We start from the raw sequence: 9,061 nt of genomic DNA on the forward strand, positions 1-9,061 counted from the left end.
CACCGAAAACAGGTCCCACAGAAATAATATCCCGCCCGAAAAAGCCGAAGGCACTTACATGGTGGACTACCTTCAGAAATGGCTGCGTATGGAAATGGCGCCGGAAGGATTGTCTAAGTTGTATGCATTGGAGAGAGCTCACCGAGTACCGGTGAGACCACCTGTGCCTGGAGCCCCAGCCCCTCCACGAGTGGTAGTAGTGAAACTGCTTCACTGCAGAGACAGAGATTGCATCTTGGCTCAAGCACGTCAAAAGGGAGACATCAAGGTGAATAGTGTGATAGTACGAATCTTCCCGGACTTTTCTAGAGAAGAAGTGCAGAAACAACGGGGCTTATTCCAGAGCGTGAAACAAAAACTCTGTCAACTGAACTACAAATACATAATGCTTTATCCAGCCCGGTTGCGAGTGTCCACCCCAGACGGAACAGAGTTCTTCCGAACCCCGCAAGAGGCTTGGGAGTGGCTGGAGAATCACGACGGAGCAGGACCATCCCGGGAGCTGGGGCAGAGAAGAAGGCGAGGGGGCCGGTCCCGCAACAGAATGACCAAGAGAGATGCGCTGGACCCCACACAGGAGGAGGCACAAATGGAAAGGCAAAATGCGATGAAGGTGGTGGCGCTGATGAGCGGAAAGGGGAAGAAGGTGTTCTGTAAGTCCGAGACCCTAAGTAGAGTCCTTCCGGAGATGATGCCGCAAACAGCTGATGGCATTATTTGAGAGACATGTGGGTGCGGTAACCAAGAGGGGAGACTGAGGGAAACTCTGTGCAATCGGCCCAGAGGCAAGGTACTAGGGTTGCTATGGGGGCGGACCTGAAGGTATTTCCTGATAACTATGAGCTCGGTGGTGGCCTTGAGGGTTGGAGGAGCAATGGGCCACACCCTCTGACTGAACGATCTGCAAGCAGCCACTTGCAGAACTAACTTACTAGTTTGGAAGGAAGGCGTTTACCTACTTGTACTTGGGGAGTGGGATTTGCGGGAAAGGTTTACTGTTTCTAAAGAGGGAGGGTTTTGAGTTGCACCACCTATAGAATGCGTCACAGATCAAAGGGAGTTTGTGGCAGTTGAAGAAACAGGGTCATTGTGGGGAAGAGGATACGTATTTTTAGATGCAACACTAGATGGCAGGTACACAGAGGTATAAATGCATGACTTGGAACATTAGAGGAATGCACACAATGACAAGGAGATATAAAGTCCTATCTCCATTGGCGAAGCGTCCAAATAGCTCTACTACAGGAAACACACCTCACGCAGAAACAGGAAATAGCGTTACAGAGTCGCTGGAGGGGGCAAGCTTATTATAACACATATTCAGTCTATGCGTGAGGAGCAATGATATGGATCCAAGCAGGGGTCCCATTCCAGCTCATATACTCCCTAACTGACCCAGATGGCAGCTATGTGGCTATATGGGGACGAAGAGAAGGCCGCAAACTGAGCACAGTAAGTGCATATTCCCCAATACTGAGCAATCCGCCTTCTTTACCCAATTGAAACACTGTCTGGCTCCATATCTGACCGGCACTACGATAATTGAGGGAGACTTTAACAGCGTAGACGATGTGTATCTAGTTGTATCCCACCTCCCACTACAAGATTCTCCGACAGCAAGCGCATCGCAGGCATTCAGTAACTGGCGACACCAATAGGGGCACCCTTCATCCTCGGGACAGGGATTACTCTTACTTTTTGGCTGTACATGAGTTCCACATGATACTAGACACCTTTCTATGCACCGTAGACATACAGAGCCAGTACACACCGTAGAATATTTATCTTGCACGATTTCAGACCATAACCCAGCACTACTAAGTCTAAAGTGGATGCGCCCTAGACCCGCAGTCCCTACCTGGAGACTCCGCCCGGATGTCCTAGAATATCAGGTGTTTCAGGAGGGGATTAGAGGAAAAAACACGCAATACTTCACTGATGATGAAGGGACTGCCTCTTCGCCACAGGCGGAGTAGGACGCCTTTAAGGTGGTCCTGCAAGGCCAATGTATAGCAGAAATCACGAGGTCAGAAGTACACTCCTCAAGGAAGTCGAAGAGGTGGACAAGACTCTTAGAGGGATGGAGCGCAGAGCACCCAGAGCTCCAACAGACAGTTCAGGAGGACAAAGAGGAGGTATCAAAACAGACCGAGAGGCTCAGGTACTTTGATTATAAACACCACCTAGAGCGAACGCATGCAGAGAGGGACATATCTGGGTCCCTTCTGGCATGGTTGGCGAATCCGATAGGCAGAGGCGTCCCAGTAGTGGAGTTAGACGATGAGGAGGGAACCAGACAATATACACAGGAGAGAATTAATGATATCTTTGCTAAGTACTATGCTAGTCTATATAGGGTCTCGGCGCAGTGCGATAGAACGCCGACCCGAGAATATTTGGAGGGGCTACGGTGCCAAGATCCAGAAGAGACTCAGCAGCTAATAATGGACATTACATTGCAGGAGGTGCGGGCAGACATCAAACATTGCAAATAACAAGACGCCTATATGTATGCAGATGACCTCCTGCTGTTCCTGATATGGCAACGGACCTGGAAGGGACACAGTCTATGCTGGAACAATTTGGTAGGCTATCTGGCCTCAAGGTCAACTAGCAGAAATCGAAGTTTTTCCCTATGACACCTAACAGACCCCTGCCAGCCGACTTGGGTTGCTTCAGTGGGAACCCAGCTGTCTGACATACCTAGAGGTAAAAGTATATCATGGTCCCACAGAGATTTTGGAGGGTGATGTGGGCAGAACGATACGCTCGCTCCGATCCTCTATGGATTTTTGGAAGTCCCTGCCACTATCGATCGTTGCAAGAGTAGCCATACTGAAGATGGTGGCACTCCCACGACTACTGTACTTCTTCTGAAACCTCCCGGTGTGGATTCCCCAAGTGATATTTAGGGACCTAAATTTGATGACTGTCTCCTTCCTATGGGGAATGGGCCACAGGAGGGTGGCGCTGGCCATGATGCAATGCGCCACAACGGAGGGCGGGTTAGCAGTCCTGGATTTTGAAGCATATTACATTGCAGCTCAACTTAACTAGAGGATCCAGTGGCTGGTTAATGGGAGGAATCCAGACAGAGCACACCACCCATTTGTGCCAACCACCCCGATACTTGCGAAAACATTTTTAGGCATGCAGAGGAGCTCTGTAGGGGACACAACTAAAATCAAGGTGGTGGGGAGGGAGCGGTTGAGGAAAAGGACTTTTAGTATTTTTTTTTAATTTTGTGACGGACGAGATAGTTCTGATATCTGCTGGGATGGAGTTCTAGATTTTGGGCGCGTTTCCGGCAAAGGACCGTGAGGGGGTTTTTTGCTTGCGTGTTTTCATAGGGATGAGAAGTAGGGTATTGGAGATCCTGAGGTTACTTGTCTGACTAGCCCTCTTGAGTTTGGCGGTCAGGTTTTCTTGTCTGCAGGGCTTTGACGCGCAAGGCTGGCAGTTCTGAAGCTGGCACGCAATTCAACTGGGAGCCATTTTAGTTCTCTGAGTGCTGGTGAAATGTGATCGTATTTCCTAATTCCAGTGACCATACTGGCTGCTATGTTGAGAGTTGTTTTGTGGGGAGCTAGGTGAGATTTGGTGTACCAGTGAGGGTTGCATTCCCATAGTCGAGTCTGGATATCACCAGTGATTTTGTGGCTTGTTTGAGGTTTTTGGTTGGGATGAATGGTTTTATTTTGTTGAGTAGCTTCAGATTGAGGAAGGCACTCTTTGCGGAGTTTTTAAAATGTTTGGCCATGTTGGGTTTTGGGTCTAGGGTGATTCCTAATGATTTTACGGAGTTTGCCAGAGTGAGATTGCTGTTGAGAGCATTCATAGCTTTTAGCCATTCTGCAATTTGAGGGTTCTCTTCTCTGTTGGAAATGTTGAGGATCTCAGTTTTGTCTTGATAGAGTTTTAAGTGGTTTATAGACAGCCAATGCAGTATATGTAGAACAGGTGGTATGATTCATAGGTAAATGGCACCAAACGGATATTTCACTAATATATTAGATTCTTTATAATTTTAGCTACGGTGCTGTAAGGTTGAGAGAACCACCAGCCTCTCAGAGGAATGTAGCCTAAACCAATAAAACACAAAAATGACAATTTCACCAGCACACGTAATATAAGTACAACAGTACTCTCAAATGTTAAATTCTGATCAAGAAAAAGATTCGATTTAGTTCTTTGGACTTTTATTCCTTTCTTCAAGCTTTTTTGTAAGTGAATGCTCCCAAGCCAACACGTGTTTCGTCGCCTCCGTATGTAGTACATGCGACTTTTTCAAGGCTAGGTAAGGAATGATTAACAATCACTACTTTGCTCAGATTTATCGCAGAATCAAATAATTCATACACAAATTATTGTTATTGTGACATATTACAATATTGTTGTGCAAGAAAAAACCCTGATTGAGTACTTTTCCACCGCTCAGACGTGGTAAATAAAGTCAAATTGAACACAAAAAAGTCAAACAGGTCTGAGAATGTTCATGAAAAATATATGCACCGCAAAAAAGATAGCCACGTGTAAATATGTGCTAGAATTAGGTTGAATTGTTTTTTAAGCCTACTTGCCGTACACGCACCAGTGTCACACAGTGACAAACAGTAGAAAAGCATCCGCCACCAAGAAAACCTAAAGTGCCCAGAGCAAGCTAATATGAATGATAAGAAAGCTGACTTTCAAAATTCACTCAAAACGAATTCTGTAGCACAAAAACGAAAGACAAAAACACCAGTAAAACGACCATTATTAATAGATCATCTCATAGTATACCAGAAAATAGTAAGAAAAATAAAAACGGGTAGCTTTTGAACTGCCCAAACATGCTAGGACCTACGTAATATGTGGTGATAATTCAAGGCCACAAAATCCTGTGGCGTGAGGTTCAAATTATAAAACCGGGCTATGCGTCCTTCTAGTATCCTGATCTCTGTAATTTCTTCAGTCCTAAACAATAAAGACACCGTCTGAGACCAGGTTTCCAATAGTCTCCATAGAATAAAAATTATGTCTTAAGAACCCATCTGAGAGTTCGTGCTGTCTAAAACCCTTCATTCTTAAGGACTTACCTTGTGCCAGGCAGCCGATACACGTCCTAACTCCTCAACGCCGGTCTTCCTCGAGTACGAGAGAAGGCGGTGTCATGTGATCAGGGCTCTTGAGCCTAAGACGGAGATCACCTGACTACTTCCCCCTACACTTGTAGTATTGCCGTGTAGTCAACTTGTGCCGCCATCTTAGAGAGTGCATAAAACAAATTCTCATGTGAGATACGATTGTAAAAGCGATACGCGACCTGTCATACAGGCACACCCGTTCTCAGAATAAGCATCTGTGATACGCCGTTGCATATCTATTTCAATGTCATTAATATAAATTCATATTGCGGTAAAAGTCTACTGGCATGTTCGTGATGTCTTTTAACCATTGCGACTATTCTGATGAAAAGCAAATGTCCAGTTCCCCGGTTAAATAGCTAGACATCCGTCTATACACAAAATGCAAGTATGAGTTATGTTAAGTCATCAAGAAGGTTTCCTATTCCTACTGTAAAGTACCATAATACAAAGGACCCAAGTCGTCTTCCACCGTGGTGACCCCTACAATCCCACTAATCACCACTGTGCACACCAAGGGGTAATCAGCAACAGAAACAAAATGGTGTTGACAAAGTGTCTCGACGGTGATATGTTGGATTTCTTTTAGAGTGTCATTTAGTCTGTGAATGCCATCTATGGAGGAGGTTTCTAGATAGATCTGGGTGTCATCTGCATATAGGTGGAAAGGGATGTTGGCATTTTTAAGTATGGTGATGAGGGGTTCCATGTATATGTTGAACAGTTGTGGTGAGAGCACTGAACCTTGGGGGACGCCCCTGCTGACTGGGTTTAGGTCGGAAGTAAAGTTTTTGATTTTTATCCTTTGGGAGTGGCTGTATAAGAAGGAGGAGAACCAGTGTAGCACCACCTCATCAGCACCTACCTTTTCTTGTAAAGCCTTGATGAGTAGTTGGTGATCAACCGTGTCAAAGGCTGCCGATAGGTCCAGGAGAATGAGTAGGCAGCATTGATCGGTATCAAGGGATTTGGATGTGGAGATCAGTTTGAGGATCTCAGCTTTCGGGATTGGGTTGAAGGACTTCCATGTTTTCGTGGGGTGCTTGCACATGCTGTCTGTTGTCACTGGGGGCAAGCTTTGGCAGGTGGGGTTGACGTTGATGTCCAGTGAGAGCTCAATCTTGGTGATTTTTCTTTGAAGAAGTTGGCGAAGTTTTCGCACAGGTCCTTGGAGGCCTGCATTGAGGATTCATGGAGCTTGGAGGTTTGTTGCCTGATGATTTTAAACAGTTCGTTGGGCCTGTTTTTTGCGCTGTCCAGGGCGGAGCAGAAAAAGATGGATTTTTCACTGCTGGTGTGTTTTTTGTACTTCCTTCGAGCTGCTTTGAGTTGTTCATGTAGGCTTGTGGAGGGGTTGCGCCTCTATAGTATTTATGTAGCTCTAAGTTGTCTCCTTTCGTTGTGAATGTCCATGTTGAACCAAGATCTGAATGGGATGTGCCTGTTTTTTTTTTAGTTTCAGGGGGGCTACTTGGTCTAGAATGGATGTCATGGTTGTATTGTAGTCGCCGGGGAGTTCTGTTGTGGATAGATCATCCGTGGAGGCAGTGAGGAGGGAATTAACCCTTTCCTCTAGGTCAGTCATGTTGATCTGAGTGAGATTTCTAGTCCATTTGGGAGGGTCTTGGGTGAGGGGTTGGAATGTGATCGGTTGAGTGAGGTGGAATAGGATTAAGTGGTGGTCGGACCGATCCACGGGCAGGGTGTGGTCTATCGTGACTGTGTCGCGTTGAGCGATAATGGCATCTAGGATTGCTCCTTTGTTGTGAGTTTCCTCTGAGCAGTGTTGGCTAAGGTTGTTGCTGTGTAGCAGCTCATTCAGGTTCTGGATTAGCGGGTGTTTTTCTTCATTCCAGTGTAGGTTGAGGTCGCCCAGAATTAAGTTGTTCGCATCTCGGAGATTGCAGTGGGCAATCAGGTCGGACAGGTGTTCAGTGAATGCGGTGGTGTTGCCTGGGGGGTGGTAGATAAGGTGGGAGATTAGTCTTTTGTTGTTGCTAGTGTTAATGTTGGCAGTTAGGCATTCAAAGGTGTTGTAGTTGAAGGAGTCTATTTCCGTCGCGGAAATATTGTTTTTGTGAATGATTGCTATGCCTCCACCTCTTTGGTCTTTTCTATCTTTGTTGGTGATTGCAAAGCCTGGGGGGACAAGAGTATCCAAGAGTGGTAAGGAGGAATCATTCAGCCATGTCTCGGTGATGAATGCTATGTCTATGTCGTGAGTGAGGATGGATTCTGCTAGCTCTGTGGCATGCTTGGTGGCTGATCTGCATTTTATGAGCATGCAGTTAGTGGGGGTCATCTCTGTTTTTGGTTTCTTCGTTTGGGGGGCCGTGGGGATGATAGTGCAAGTGGCCGGGGGTCTAGGGGATTTCAGAAGGGCCTGGTCTCTTCCCAGTCCGGTGATCACCTGAATTTTGGATTGGAGGGTGACAGTAATAGGATTGTCGTACGAGGAAGCGAGGTCTGCCGCTTCACTCTCAGACTTAGCATCTCTAGTTCTTTTGGGTCTCTGTGTCTGATTAGAGAGGGGGGTAGAGTTCCATCTCTGGTGGGGAGCCTTGGAAGGACTTTGTTGTGTAGGGGTGGGGAAGGAGGGGATACAGTGAGGCTTATGGGCGTGGCGAGGTTGGATAGGATTTCGCTAAAACCCTGGATTATAGTTGATATCTGGGTTTCAAGCAGTGTGAGTCGCTGCCCAGTCTCTATGTCGGTGAGGGTGATCTGGGCGGGTATGTTAAACCTGGAGGGGGCGAGCCTCACGTTGTTGAGTTGCCTTTTTGTGGGTGAGCTGTCCGTGTGGGTTCTAGGTGGGCCGTGAGTGCAGGGTGACGGGGGTCGTATTGGGGCGTCAGTGTTTTATTGCATGTGGGTCCGGCGAGGTAGTTGTGAGTCAAAGATTGTCTGTTAAAGTCATTCGAAGTGGGTTGAGGGGGATGGAGGGCAGGGGACGGGTAGTGGTGATTGCCGGAGGGGGTTAGTATTGAGGCCTTGTTCTCTCTGGTAGTGTTGAGGGTGATGTCTTGTGGCAAAAGGCGGGTGTTGTTACTAGGGTGCACCGGAATGGTGGGTGAGTTCTGATGGCGGGTCCGGTTCTTCAGGGAGAGGAGGAGGGGCTAGCAGTAGAGGAGTGCGTGTGAGGGGGCAGGCACTCCTGAAAATGAATTCACACACTCAAAGACTAAACTTCAGACCAATTGTTTTTGTATAAAAATATTCTTTTAGTTATTTTATTTCTAGAACCAAGTAAGCCTGGCACAAGTAAGTGAAAAATACTTTACAGTAGTAAATGCTGATTGTAAAACAGTTCAATTGCAATTGTAAATGTACTATGGTTTGACTTATAGTATTGTTTCAGAGAAATGCAGTCACTTGTAAATACAGTGCATAAACTTGAATGGGATTTTCAGTAAAATAGCAGGTAAGTTACTTTTGGATGACTTTTTCACTCAGTACTGTATGCCTGGATGCAGCACTGGGACACTTCCTGTAAACAGGAGAGTATAAGCGTTTTTGTTAAATTATACAATTTTAAAGAATTTCTTTAGGTTTCAAAACTCCATACTTAGAAACTTTTCACTGAAAAACAGTCAATGTTATCCTACGGTGGAAAATAGGGTTATCGGTTTGGAGGTAAGTAATTGGTCTTTGGAGTTGAGGTTGGAACAAGGGTTCCCCAGGGTCAAGGATGCACTTTTGTTACACCCTCAGCGGCACTAGGGCGGCCGGGTGCAGAGTGTTGAGGCTCAATGGTATCCAATGGGGGCTAGGGGGCCTCTGGTTGGTGGCTGCTTGGAAGCAGGCCACTGGGCTGTGGGAGAAAAGCTCCTGGACTTTAGATCAGGGCAAATGGGAAACAAATTAGCACCAAAGGTGCACCCTCAGCGGCACTAGGGCGGCCGGGTGCAGGGTGCTGTTTTGAGGTCGGATGCCCT

General features: G+C 46.6%; 1 protein-coding gene across 1 annotated transcript in view; it reads right to left on the reverse strand.

The window, feature by feature from the left end:
* The window catches only part of LOC146871866 (synaptonemal complex protein 1-like), a 2,219,271-nt gene extending 2,214,095 nt beyond the window's left edge, over positions 1-5,176 (reverse strand). The window contains exon 1 of the mRNA XM_085652069.1: positions 5,079-5,176. The gene's annotated coding sequence lies outside the window, so the exon portion shown is untranslated. The remainder of the gene's footprint in view (positions 1-5,078) is intronic.
* Between the last annotated feature and the right edge of the window lie 3,885 nt (positions 5,177-9,061).

This window comes from Triturus cristatus, chromosome 1_1, assembly GCF_964204655.1.
Source record: "Triturus cristatus chromosome 1_1, aTriCri1.1, whole genome shotgun sequence".
NCBI lineage: Eukaryota > Metazoa > Chordata > Amphibia > Caudata > Salamandridae > Triturus > Triturus cristatus.